Raw genomic sequence first — 14562 nt, forward strand, 5'->3', positions numbered from 1 at the left:
AGTGTCAGCCCCCCGCCCTCGGTAAGCTAACCATGAGTAAATCCAAAAAAAGAAAAGTCTTAGAAGAAAATAGAGAGTTTAATTCTGCAAACTGGTTTTTGAAACATGGAATGCCATTCCCAACACGTATATGAACATGAAAAAGTATGCATTTGGAGTCCTGTCCATCTTTGGCTCAACATACTTATGCGAGCAGGTTTTCTCGAGCATGAACTTCATAAAGTCCAAATATCGCTCCCGCCTCACAGATGACAGCCTGCAGTCCTGTGTGAAGATCAAAGTCACATCTTACAGCCCTGACATAGAGAAGATCTGCAGCGATCTTCAGAAACAGAAGTCACATTAAACAGGTGAGAACACTAGCATTTAATAGGCTATTATTTTTCAAAAAAACATTCATTTTAGAGCCGGAGCTGATGTGGTTTTGTTTGTATGTTCAGGTGCGTCGGTTGACGTGCGTCGGGTTTTCCTTTGTTATAACAGGTAAAAATCTAATCGAAAAAAGAATAAAACTTATAAAACTTTATAAGCTGTGTTATGTTTTGCGGCTCCAGACTATTTTCTTTGGTGGAAGAGGGGGCAAAATGGCTCTTTTGATAGTAAAGGTTGCAGACCCCTGATCTAGTGCGTCTGACTACACTGACTGTGAAGCAAAACATGCCAGGTGTGTTCGCTTTGCAGTAACTGACCAGAGCAGCACGTCAGGTACAAAAGAAAACCTGAGTTTTTACAAGTTTACAAAGCGGAGGCAAATGGTTCAGTTAGTCACAGTCGGGTGGAGTTGTTGGAGGAAAAAGTTGCTGCACAAACAGAGGAGAGCAGACGGCGCTGCCAGTCAAAAACCAGGCTGAAGCTAGTTTGATAATCACCAGCTGGTCGCATGTTTTTACCCCCTATGGTGTGTCACTTTATTTGTGTGAAGACTAGATTCTAGTAGTCAACATGCTGACCCCCCCCCCCCCCCCCCGCACCTGTAAAGTTTCATGACTGCTGTTGTGACGCTATCGTGTTGACAAAAAAGACACATTTACAAACCAACAACAACTAACCACTGAACACTGTTACCAGTTGTGTTTGTTATTCATTTCTGTGAAAAAAAACAATGAAGAGATTTGAAGAAGACAAAAAAACACCACACCCGGTGAAAAATATTAATAATTAATATTAATATTAATAATTAATATTTTCACTGCATAGGTAATCTGAACAGTTCTTACCTTTTGTTTCTCCATTAGTGTGTCCGTTATCGTGTGTGTGCGTGTGAATGTGTAATCATCGTTCTCTCACATTGTGAATCATTATTGTAATACCAGAAGCACGAAACCATTAAAACATTTCAGTTTGTTGCTATTTCTGTTACTGCCTCTTAATTAGAGCTGAGTAGCAGATTTGAATTCATTTGCATTTTGAGTGAAGGAAACAGGGCTGAGAGATAAATACATGTTGACATGAGATGACATCCAGCAGACTCTATTTTAAACACCACACGCAATTTACTGTCAAATGTAATTCAAGTCATATTGTGGTTTTACTTCATACATGCATACGTTGCATGCATACATGCATGTACACGCACATACACTCAGTTAGTTGCACTGTAGGGAAATACCAATGTACTTTTAGTGCTTAATGCACTTTCTTTCTCTGGGAGGATCCTCATGTTAACTGAGTAACTAATGCTCCATTAAAGCCAAATACAACTTTATTGATTGTTTGTAAAAGAAAGTCTGTTTGAATGTACCTGCTCGTATTTGTTGGATTAATGTGTGAGTCCGTGGATGGATTTAAAGAGGTGATGTTTTTATTGACATACAGTGCATCCGGAAAGTATTCACGGCGCTTCACTTTTTCCACATTTTGTTATGTTACACCCTTATTCCAAAATGGATTAAATTAATTTTTTTCCTCAAAATTCTACACACAACACCCCATAATGACAATGTGAAAAAAGTTTTTTTGAAATTTTTGCAAATTTATTAAAAATAAAAAACTAAGAAATCACATGTACATAAGTATTCACAGCCTTTGCCATGAAGCTCAAAATTGAGCTCAGGTGCATCCTGTTTCCACTGATCATCCTTGAGATGTTTCTGCAGCTTAATTGGAGTCCACCTGTGGTAAATTCAGTTGATTGGACATGATTTGGAAAGGCACACACCTGTCTATATAAGGTCCCACAGTTGACAGTGCATGTCAGAGCACAAACCAAGCATGAAGTCAAAGGAATTGTCTGTAGACCTCCGAGACAGGATTGTCTCGAGGCACAAATCTGGGGAAGGTTACAGAAAAATTTCTGCTGCTTTGAAGGTCCCAATGAGCACAGTGGCCTCCATCGTCCGTAAGTGGAAGAAGTTCGGAACCACCAGGACTCTTCCTAGAGCTGGCCGGCCATCTAAACTGAGTAATCGGGGGAGAAGGGCCTTAGTCAGGGAGGTGACCAAGAACCCGATGGTCACTCTGTCAGAGCTCCAGAGTTCCTCTGTGGAGAGAGGAGAACCTTCCAGAAGGACAACCATCTCTGCAGCAATCCACCAATCAGGCCTGTATGGTAGAGTGGCCAGACGGAAGCCACTCCTTAGTAAAAGGCACATAGCAGCCCGCCTGGAGTTTGCCAAAAGGCACCTGAAGGACTCTCAGACCATGAGAAACAAAATTCTCTGGTCTGATGAGACAAAGATTGAACTCTTTGGTGTGAATGCCAGGCGTCACGTTTGGAGGAAACCAGGCACCGCTCATCACCAGGCCAATACCATCCCTACAGTGAAGCATGGTGGTGGCAGCATCATGCTGTGGGGATGTTTTTCAGCGGCAGGAACTGGGAGACTAGTCAGGATAGAGGGAAAGATGAATGCAGCAAAGTACAGAGACATCCTGGATGAAAACCTGCTCCAGAGCGCTCTTGACCTCAGACTGGGGTGACGGTTTATCTTTCAGCAGGACAACGACCCTAAGCACACAGCCAAGATATCAAAGGAGTGGCTTCAGGACAACTCTGTGAATGTCCTTGAGTGGCCCAGCCAGAGCCCAGACTTGAATCCGATTGAACATCTCTGGAGAGATCTGAAAATGGCTGTGCACCGACGCTTCCCATCCAACCTGATGGAGCTTGAGAGGTGCTGCAAAGAGGAATGGGTGAAACTGCCCAAAGATAGGTGTGCCAAGCTTGTGGCATCATATTCAAAAAGACTTGAGGCTGTAATTGCTGCCAAAGGTGCATCAACAAAGTATTGAGCAAAGGCTGTGAATACTTATGTACATGTGATTTCTCAGGTTTTTTATTTTTAATAAATTTGCAAAAATCTCAAATAAACTTTTTTCACGTTGTCATTATGGGGTGTTGTGTGTAGAATTTTGAGGAAAAAAATGAATTTAATCCATTTTGGTATAAGGCTGCAACATAACAAAATGTGGAAAAAGTGAAGCGCTGTGAATACTTTCCGGATGCACTGTATGTCACATACTATAACCAGTGTCAGGGTTACATATAGCCTATATTATACCCATTTCTTCAACAGCATTTCAGTGAGTATATGTCAACATGTAGTGAGGACCTGCTTCATAAAGAGCGTTATGTTTACCACTGGTTGGACATACTGTTAAAATTAGGGGAAACAGAAAGGAAAGAAAATAATGTTTACTGTAACATCAGTGCATGGCATGTAAATTGATTAAAGGTTTGATATGTAAGAGTATGCCTCATTAGTATGTCTTAATTCTTACTGTAGAGTTGTAGTTTATCTCACTAATTAAACTGTAGTGTCCTATGAGCAGATCTAATCTCTCATCCAAGCACTTCTCTGAAAATCCAAGCGCACTCTAAAATTAAGCTTTTCTCCATTTTTCTCTTCTGATCCCAGATCAGCCCTCTGCAGCACAGCAATCAGTACTATTTGTCCTTGCTTACCCTGTGTTAGCTCAATGATGGTCTATATACACGCTCAGATAGACAAATACACGGCCCAGCCCACAACACACACAGTGGAGCATGTTAGCTGCTTTTCAGCTATAACAAATGTGTCTAGCAGTCATTTGTTTTAATAAATAATTACTGTGAATGCATTGTATGTGGTACACTGCAAGGCCAAAAGTATGTGGAAGCCTACTCATACTCATACTCGTTTTTGTGTACTTTTTCATGGTTTGGATGAGGCCCGTCGGATGTGAATGGCCTCCTTGATCTTTCTCCAGCTTTCCACCAACTCCTCGTCGATGACTTTGACCCCACGACCACCTGCTGTCAAGAGACTGAAGTGGAATACACTTGAAAACCTTGGGATTAGCTAAGTAAGTGGACCTTGTGTTGGGAATATTTACGCGTCTACAAAGGTCAAGAATGAATCTCTGTGCTCAAACATAGAGAAATGATTTTCTGAGTTTGGTGTGAAAGAAATGCCCTGTAAAAGAGCCCTAACCTCAACCCTGCATGGTTTGGATGAACCAATATCATACATCAATATACCTTGCTAATGCTCTTATGGTTGAACGGGAGGAAATCCCTGCAGCCAGGTTCTAAACTCTTGTGGAAAGCCTAAAACCAGAACAGTGGATGCTGTTACAGCAGCAGATTAATGCCCACTGTTCTGTACTGTCCACATACTTTTGGCCATGTAGTGTAATGTGGTTTGAATTATGATGGCTGGACTGGGAGGCGTCTGGACAATAGAAAGGCTGTCTCATTAAAAAGCCAATTATTTGATTCATAGTAGTGGAATTGATAGAGGGAGGTTGGGGGGTTGAGAGGTTTGTCAAGTGATTTGTGTGTGTTGAGTATATTTGAGTGGTAAACTACACACACATATACACGATCACTGTCTGTCTTTTATTTGCTATCACACACACACACACAACTGCTGTCCCACACTTTTGCTTTTCTCTGACACACAAAACCCTTCTGCACTCTTCCTGAGGACAAAAGCTGTGCAGTGAGGTGAGACTGCAAGAGGAAAAGCATTTATCCTAGCGGAGTAGTGCTGATGACCCTCCCTGCTGGCTTTCTCTTGCTCTCTTTCTCCCTCGGGGCTAATGCAGGAAGCTTTTCTGTCGGCTGGACGGAGTCGGGGGGGAATGGGGGGGGGGGGGGGGGTGCAGGGTTAGCGGCAGGCGGACCGCTGTCACACCACACACAGCTTTTTCAGGACACAGGCTGTACTTTTGACATGTGTCTACTGACATTACCCATGATGCCGCCCCTCCTCCCGCTCTCCCCTGGCTAGGGTTGTCTCCTCGCCTCACAGGGGTAATGGTGTGTGAGACAGGTCGAGAGAGGGAGAGGGAATATGCTGTGTCTGTTACTCAGACTGAGAAGCAGAGTAGACACAGAGAGGAAGAGCTTTTGCTTCTGCGATTCTAAAAATTGCCACTGTGACAATTTTTCTCACAAGCAGAGTGGACAGAGAGAGTGTTTTAGTGTTTACATTTGTGTTTACAAATGTACGTATGCCCAGATATCTCTAAGAACAACGTGTAAGCCTTATTTCCCCTCACATCTCTACAACATCTCTTTTATTTCTGAAAATAATTTAAAGGAAATTATTGCGCTTGCTAGCTAACTAACTAGCTACCTTTCTGGGGTTCTTACTATGAGCCTCTCAAGAGCTGTTTCAGCATTTTATGCAGTAATGTCACGTTCACACAGATTGAATGGATGGTAGAGATGGGAAAGATTCACATTAATTACGACTTACAGTAAAGTAGAGCAAAGCTTTAATGTGCCAGAGGAGCAGTCAATAGTAGTAAATATTAAATACAACAATGAATAATTATAATAATAATAATAATTTAGGAGCGGTCACAGTACTCAAGACATTTTTATGATTACAGAGTTGATGGTGTGAGGGTCAAACATTCTGGATATGGTCAATATAACACTACACAACATAATTACCTTGAACACGGAGTGGAGGGATCCACCTTTGTTAGCTTTTTCTTCCATGGATCCATGGAGCTTTCAGAAAGATCTGATTGTTCCAGTTGTAATAACAACTTGGATGTTACGTGAACGCTGTTTTCAAGTCGGAAACTAGTAATTACAGTAACTTTGATATAACATGAACGCAGCATTGCTCAAGCACTTTCTTGGTACGTGTTGGTTTCTGCTGCCTTGTCATTGATTCTGATGATCACATGCATTAACTTAAGGCATAGCTGCGTAGTGGAGAGTGTCCGGTTTGTTGACGTCAGGATTGCATCTCTCCTTTTGTGCCAGTATATCTGCCGGCTAATTGGACTGTAATCGCAGCATGAGCTTTGGCGGCTTACAGCCAGCCGAGTGTCAAGCAAACGGGATGAAGGTCAGAAACTCCAAGGACAGAGTATGGTTCTCTGCTGGAGAACTGTTGATTGGTCGCATTTGGTTACGTGTGAGTTGCTGCCCCAAGTGAAGGTGTTCAGATATCTCTTTGAGGGGGTTCGGACAGGAGAGCTGCAGCTCCTTTGTGTCAAAAGGAGCCAGCCGAGGTTGTTCAGGCATCTGATCAGGATGTCTCCTGGTTGTCTCCCTGCAGAGGTATTCGGGGCACGTTCAACATGTCTGTGTCTGAGCTAACATGTGTTTTTGTGTGTGTGTGTGTGTGTGTGTGTGTGTGCACTAACACGCTTCAGTCATGGGAGATTGCTAACTTGACGTGACAGACATGAGATCTGGTTAGTCTTATCTGATGAAGAAGCTTCATTTGCTGCCCCTCTTATTCATACATTTTGTTTGTGTTTTCACTCACATTGTTGGAACGTGTGTCATTCTGCAATTAAACATGTCAATTCACATTCAAACTGTTGGATCATACAGCTGTTTGCTCATTTGGCTGTTGAATATTGTCAGTGTGCTGAGATGAAGATACTTCTGATTATGCATACCATGTATTCCTGTATTCCTGTTCCTGGTTTTTATTACTGATTCGAAGAAAACATAAATATTAATAAATACACATGCCAATCCATCCATCATGTATGCAACATACCAGCGTTAATCATCAGTGACAGTTGGCTGATTATTTGATTAGCCTCTCTGACTAAATCCAGTTTTCAAAGCAGTATTATAATCAGTCTGCTGTTCTGACCGCTGCTTTGAATTCCTGTTGGTTGGAGGCTCCCTCCTCCGCTCTGCTGCCACACTGACTGCCACACTGAATGGGCAGTTTCCCCTTTCGCCTCTCGCTTTGCATAAAGCCCATAGAAATCCCAGGAACAGGCTCACACTCATTTGCCTGTCACATTAACTTGGCACCTCACTTTCCTCTGGCCCTTTTAACCACCGTGACCCACCCAAACAAATGACCTGTTCATAGAGCACAAAGCCTCCTGCTCCTCTGTCAGCCTTCCGGCTTCATTTCACTTCTCCCTCTCTACATTGACCTCCTCTAACCTTCCCTTCCTCCTCTCTTTTCTTTGTTTGAAGTTAGTCACTTCACCTGATTTCTTAACTTCAAACTAACTAATGTTGTATAAGAAAGTGTAATTAAAAGGAATATAGCACATCCTCTATTGCCATGTCCAAGGACTGTTTCTCTGATTTTTAAAACAGTAAACAAACGTCATACATATCAAAAAGTTACCAAGTTCTTCACCCAGAACATCTGCAATAAATCCGTAATGACTTTTTTCTTCTTTCTCAGTTTTGACATTTGCAAAAAGATGACATTCTTACAAGAATTAAAAACAAATGTGCATTACTCCAGTTCAAATGTACAGTGTGTGCATTGCAAAGTAAAAACATGCATAAGATTAGACACATTAGACTAGTCGCCACCAGGCAGAGATGAGTCTGCCAACTTGACTTCAGTTTGTGTTTGTTATGTAACCGTTGCCCGTCGGGTTACAGTTGAACTACAGGATACAGAGCGACCACAAGGACGAACATATTTACCAACTTTCAGGCAATACGAGTCCCACTGGGCTTGATGGGTTTAATGTGTGACTGACTGATGTTTCGCACATCTCACAGAAATACATACACACTCAGTGGTGGAACATAGCCAAGTACATTTAAGTACTGCATTCAAGTAGAAATTTGACAGCTTTAGTTACTTTTCAGATTACAATTTTTCCACACCTTTCTTGTCCAGTGGAAACCATGTATCTCCAAATCCAAAACATTGATTTTAAATTTGAATATTTCTGATAAATTGAAGTATAAAAAGTTCCTTTATGGGTTGAGAAACTTAAACTAAATAAACTATTAAAGAAAACTTGGATTAGCTTTTTAGAGATACTTGGTTCTCATAGGATAGCGACGCTACAAACATATGATGATCTAATAGAATAAGATGCATCGCTGTAGATTAAAATACCCAACAATATATAATCTACAGCAGTAAAATGCAACATATATAAAAGTAAAACACTGACTAACATTTTACTGCATAATGATAAGTACTTTTACTTTTGATCCTTTAAATTCTGCTGATAATATTTACATACTTTTACTTAAGTAAAGGATCTGATCGATTATTCCACCACTGTACACACTTAAACTTACAGAGTTTATCCAACACAACATGTGACGAGACGATCAGAGCAGACTCACTGTTTGTTTCTCAGATTTTCTTGTGCTGATATATCAGCAGCCGCAGATTTCAAATAAACACACAGACAACTACTCTCTCTCTCCCTCACACACACAAACACAGAGATTAATTGGAGTGATTATGGTGGGTCAGAGTGTTCACATGGAGGCAGCTGCGTATCAGTCACATCGTCTACAGTCTCTAATGTCATCAAGACAAACCCCCAAAGACTGACAAACACCTTCACTTCTCACAAACCATCGATGTCATTACAGCAGTTATCATCTTTGAACCCACGCTGGTAACACCTGTGTCTACCTCCTCCAGTGATTATTAAAGCTATGCACACAAATATTGCATACATGTCCCCCCGTGTGGTTAGAATAATAAAATGGAGAGATCAGCACCACAAATAATCAAACAGTCTGACATTTGCCTGACAACCTGACATTTGAACTTCTTAGTACTTTGTATTTGTTGAACTTTATGGTAATATTTTCTGCAGCATTTATTTAAAAAAACTAAAAAAGCATAGAAGTTTATGCTGTGAATGTAATGGTGATCTGTATAGTGGAACCTGACTGTGACAGTGGACTCTAGTATTTAAATAATTAGGCACATCAAGTCGCCTTGTCACAACTATTGCAATTTATTACATGTAATTCATTACCTATATTACATTTTATTATATATATTGACAACTTCTTTACATAAACAGGGTTGTCCAGTAGCAACACGAGGAAATGTTGCTGCAGATTGACAGAAAATGAATTGGGAGCTATTTTAATAATCAATTAATCATTTTAAGTAATTTTTACAAGCAAATGTCAATATTTGTATTGGGCAGTTTTTTAGCCTTCTATGAGAGTAAAATGAATATCTTTGGGTTTTGGGACTGTTGTTTTGGACAAAACAAACTGTTACTGTTTTCTGACTTTTTATAGGTCAAACTAGTTGCAGTCTTAATGTAGACCAACTTCTGAGGATATATACTATTTTTCATCTGAATGTTTCATTTTAGAATTCATTACATTTACAATGAGAATTTTAGGCACTTTGTTTTGGATATTTTGAAGTATTCTGACCTAAAGTGTGTGTTAGCAAACATAAACCCACTAAAACAGACACAGAGAAACATGTTCATCTCATCGAGGTTGTGTTTCAGGCCACCTGATGAATATAAAGTCTCACCTTTTAGTTTTGTTCTCCACCATCTCCTGTGAGAAACACCTGGTTCTTTAGCTGCTAAACTCTCAACCTTCTTCACCGGACGCTAGTTTACTCCACATCTTTTTAAACAGTGGAGTTGTTGATATAAAGCTGCAAATTCATCAGTTAATTGTCAATGGATTTGTTAGTATCAGTGACCCTTTCACAATATACAAGTGGAGTAATTTGATCAAGTGTTAATATGAATAATATTGTTAAGTCTAAGTTGCATGGGGATGATATGGAAACCATGACATGATCATTCCTCAGTATTTTTAGTAAACTCCTCATGCTGTGTTTTACTGAACTGAAGTCTCCCTCAGTTTCTCTGAAGTGGCTCTTTTGCCCTGTGATCCTAATTATCTCTGAGGACGTCCTCGTTACAGCTCCAATTGATGGAGGAGGAAGGAAGGAAGTTTATAATCATGTTCAATTAGTGCTCCTTCACATTTTATCTGAGCCCTTCCACTGTGCTAATTACTTATTTGTACCAATTATTTGCTTTGCTGAGCTTGTTAACCCCCGTGTTCACCTTGGCAGTTAAAGCGATTGCTGTGAGAAGTGTTTCACAGTTTTCCTTTCACAGGTCCCATGAAATGAAAAAGTATTTTATTCAGTAGTTACTGAGTGTCTGTGAGCTACTCTTCTGCTTTCTATCGCCGTGTATCACAAAATGTATTTTTAACTATGACTGTGTACTCCAGTGCTCATTACTCAACATCCTGACTACATTGTTTGTCTGCTGAGACACCAGTTTGAGCTGCGATTTATTATTCATTATTCCCTCATTTCATAAATGAACTCTTTTGCCTTCATGAAGCTCCAAAATCTTCCAAATGACACATCCTGTATCTGTATGTATTAACATCATGTGCATTTGTCTTAAACACATGTTCCTCCTCTTTGTTTTTTCCGCCTCCTCAGTAAGAGTGGGTGATAGAGGAGTCCATTGATCCTCTAGTCTTTATGCATCCTACTTTTGAACTCTAAAATCCTGTCCTCCTCGATACTAAAGGGATACTGAGACATTTTTGGAAAGCTATGACAAAACAGATGTAACAGTTAATAATGTGTGAGCTTTAGCGGTGCTGGACTGCTAGACTTGGTTAGCCAGGCTAGTTGTTCCCCCTGTTTCCAATCTCTATGCTAAGCTAAGATAACTGGCCGCTGGCTACATATTTATCGTACAGACATGAGAGTGACATCAATCTTCTCATCTAACTCTGGGCAAGAAAGCAAATAAGCGTACCTTCGCGTACGTTTCATCTGTGAAATGACAGTGTGAAAGCAATTAATTGAACTGTTCTTGAGTTTGGACGGGGTGTATGAGGAGGGAAATCTGATCAGCTTCACTTTTATATTGCTTAATATGATTTACAACATGTTGGAGAACACGCTAACACGAATCCCTGCTGAACTGTACCTCAATTACAAATGCATTTGAATGCTACTTAAACAGTAATGTTGAGTTATTGTTGAGATGATGACAGACAGGTATCGGTTCAACTTTATGATCTTTAACTTTCATTTATTTTTGGTCGACTGGGTAGAATTACTACTATAACTATTGCAGACCAGGATCAATTGATTGATTATGATAAAGTGACTTAGAAAGTGGATTTGGATTTACAGTAAGTTACTTTTTAAGAAGCCTTAGTTTGTACTGGATTCCAGTATGTGTTGTGTAAAATCTTTCACTGAAAAATCACAATAGTGTTGTATCAACACGTCCCTGACATGACAAAAAATGAACCTGAGAAGCATCACGGAGGTAGTATTTATCGCAGATCCACTGGATTCTATCATATACAGTCAACACTCAGTATACAGTCCTGTTAGCTGGCCACAGGAAGCCTCCTCCTCGTTTCGTTTTCTTTCTTACCTGAATCCTTTAAAAAAAAAAATCCAGTTTAAACATTGTTCTCGGCAGTCTGTGTGATCAAAGATCAAGGGAACAGTAAAAGCCTTGAATTATACATAACAATATGAAAATTCAACACACACACACAAAGCCCTTCTCTAATTTGAGCCCCTGATCCTGAGTGGGCTCTTGTGTCCAGCAGAGACTGATGAAAGCTTCTCATCTTAAGGACAGGTCAGAAGATGGAGCGAGGCCCGAACACTATCAAAGGGACCCAAATGACCTCTGGGAGCTGAAGCACCGGCGCTCTCTGCCTCTACACAAGCTCCCTTTAATCTCCCGCTGCTCTCCGCGAGCACTTGGTTATCCAGCGAGCGAGAGAGAAAGGAGAGAGCTTCTCATTTTTTATCTGTTCCTCTCTTTTAAAGGAAAAAAAAGCGACTGCACCCTCATACAGTCCTCTCTCGTTTTTCTTCGGGCTACTTGGTTCAGCCCAATCGATGTGCTTATAGGAGCTGCCACTGCAGAGGGGATACACAGAGAAGAAAGATGTGGAGGGGTGTAACTGCTGACAATGGCATGGAGAGGAAGATGAAACCATAAAAGGCTGTCTCGGTGAGAAAAGAGATGGAAAGAGAGAGAAAAGCCTCATCATTCTGCTCTCCAATTCGTCTCACGGTGCTGTAAAAGAGAGATGAAATCAGACGGCTGTCAGGTAAAGGAGAGTAAAAACCTTTTCCTCCCCGCTGAAATGGGCCAAGGAGAGAAATGTAGAGGAGAGAGAGGTAGAGCCCTGCATCACTTCTCCTTTGCAGCAAAAGCTCTCGACTGTCAAGAGAACAAAAACGCCTTGCATCAGGATTTTACAGGCCCGAGCCTCTCAAAGTGGTTAGAAGCCTTTACTGGAGCACAGGCAGCTTTTAGCAGAGATGGAGGGAAAATGTCTTTTATGGATTGGGTGAAATGGCGGGACACGTTTTAAATATTGTTTATTTAAACATGTCTCCTTTATATTTTTTTGTCAATTTAGGCAAATATCAAAACACACACATAAAAAAAAAAAATCTTTACATTTGATGCGAAGGTAAAACTACTGCTGGACTGGTTTGCTTTTATGTCAACAACACAAGAGCAAACCAGCCAGTTGAGATTTTTATCTTGAGGCTGTTACCTGTTCAACCATATAACCCATTTACGCCTGATATCAAAGGATAGGTTCACATTTTCACATCTTAAAACAATACATGTGAACACTGAAACATCCTGTTCATACTAGCTGTGAAGAGATCCCTTCCAATTATATTTCAGTGAATGTAATGGTAGACAAAATCCTCTTTCTGTGCAAATTAAGTGGGCCAAAATGACCAAAACTCTGGAAGATACACATCTGATTTGACTAAATCTGACTCAGTTGAGCTTTGAGTCATATTTACACAGAATGAGGACTGTGAATTTTGTCCCCCATCACTTTAGGAACGGACCCTCTTTATGACCAGTGTGGACTGGAAGAACAATTAGGGATAGCGATATAACACTTGTGATGGGCACATCGGTATTGTAATGTGAACCTATCCTTTAACATGCCCATATCTTGATATAGGATATGTCATCAGCATAATGACATCTTATCACAGGCCTTTTCATTTACACATTATTAATAATTGTTCAGTTATCTCGATGTTTCCATCATTGTGATTGGATGTATATGCATATTATGTAGGCGGAGCTCGATGGTCCCAGGTCAAGGGAAGGTTTGTTTACAACTAATTTGCAACAGCAAATACATTTTTAAGGAAACATAATTCTGTCTGGATTAAACTCCTTCTATGGTTAGTTTAGGTCAAAGCACTTAGTCATCGTCAGGGATCTTCATCTTGGTTAAATATTGAAAAGTCAACGCACAAAACAGGACTTATTTACTTTTCCAGACATCTCAGTATTTCACCAAAACCACTATCTTTCCTTAACCTCAAGTATTTTAGTTTCCTTAACCTAAACACAAACCCTGGTCCATGGTCCGCCCTGACCCCCTTGTTATGACTTGTGTGCCACTTTATGCACCTGAAAAACCATCACCAGTTTCCTTTAAAACGTATCAGGCAAAACCATTTAGTAATATATACATGTATAATATATACATGTATATATTACTTTCTAATTTCTAGCAGACAGATTTGCACAAGGACCACTGATGTTATTTGAAGAAAATAATATGCATGTATTCATGCATATCTCAGCCATATGTACAGAGCCTCCAGCCCACACAGTTAGGTGAAATGCATGGCAAAGAAATCGCCCCATATTGCATCCCTAACCACCCTGCCCCCCCCCCCCCCCCCCCCTCCCCCTCTCTCTCACATTCACAGTCAGAAATCACAGCCTTACAGCCAGCACCCCCACAAAAGTGAAAATGAATGCACTCACCACCTGTGGTGGGAGCAGAACAAGAGAGTGGGAAAGGACGTGGGAGAGGAAGAAAGAGAAGGAAAAGACGTGGCAACTGTTCAGGGCGATGAGTCAGTAAAACAGGATTCACAGACACCGACATTTATAGTATACATCATGAGTAATCGTATGTAAGCCTGTGCTCGACCAAATACATAACAGAAACAGCCAAGTTTCATCATCATATGCTGGTTGTTATTGGCATGACATTCGTTTGTGAGATATTTTATCCTCAAATCCTGTTTCACAATCATCACTGAAGTCAGCACAAAGCCACAAATTCCCAAAGTAGTTTGTCTTTTTCTCAGGTGTGTGTGGGAGTGTGTGTGAAATGTGAGTGTGACTGAATGTGTCTCTGCTGGCTCTGTGATTCAAGTGAAGCAACAGAGTAGTCACTGTGTGTGTGTGTGTGTGTGTGTGTGTGTGTGTGTGTGTGTGTGTGTCTCATCCTTCCCACCATTACTCCTGTCAGCAGGCCTGAAACCACAAACCATCCCGTCTGGAAACAAAGCCATTAACTCACAACAACCGTCTCCGTCTCTCTCA

Source organism: Enoplosus armatus, chromosome 1 (genome assembly GCF_043641665.1).
Source record: "Enoplosus armatus isolate fEnoArm2 chromosome 1, fEnoArm2.hap1, whole genome shotgun sequence".
NCBI lineage: Eukaryota > Metazoa > Chordata > Actinopteri > Centrarchiformes > Enoplosidae > Enoplosus > Enoplosus armatus.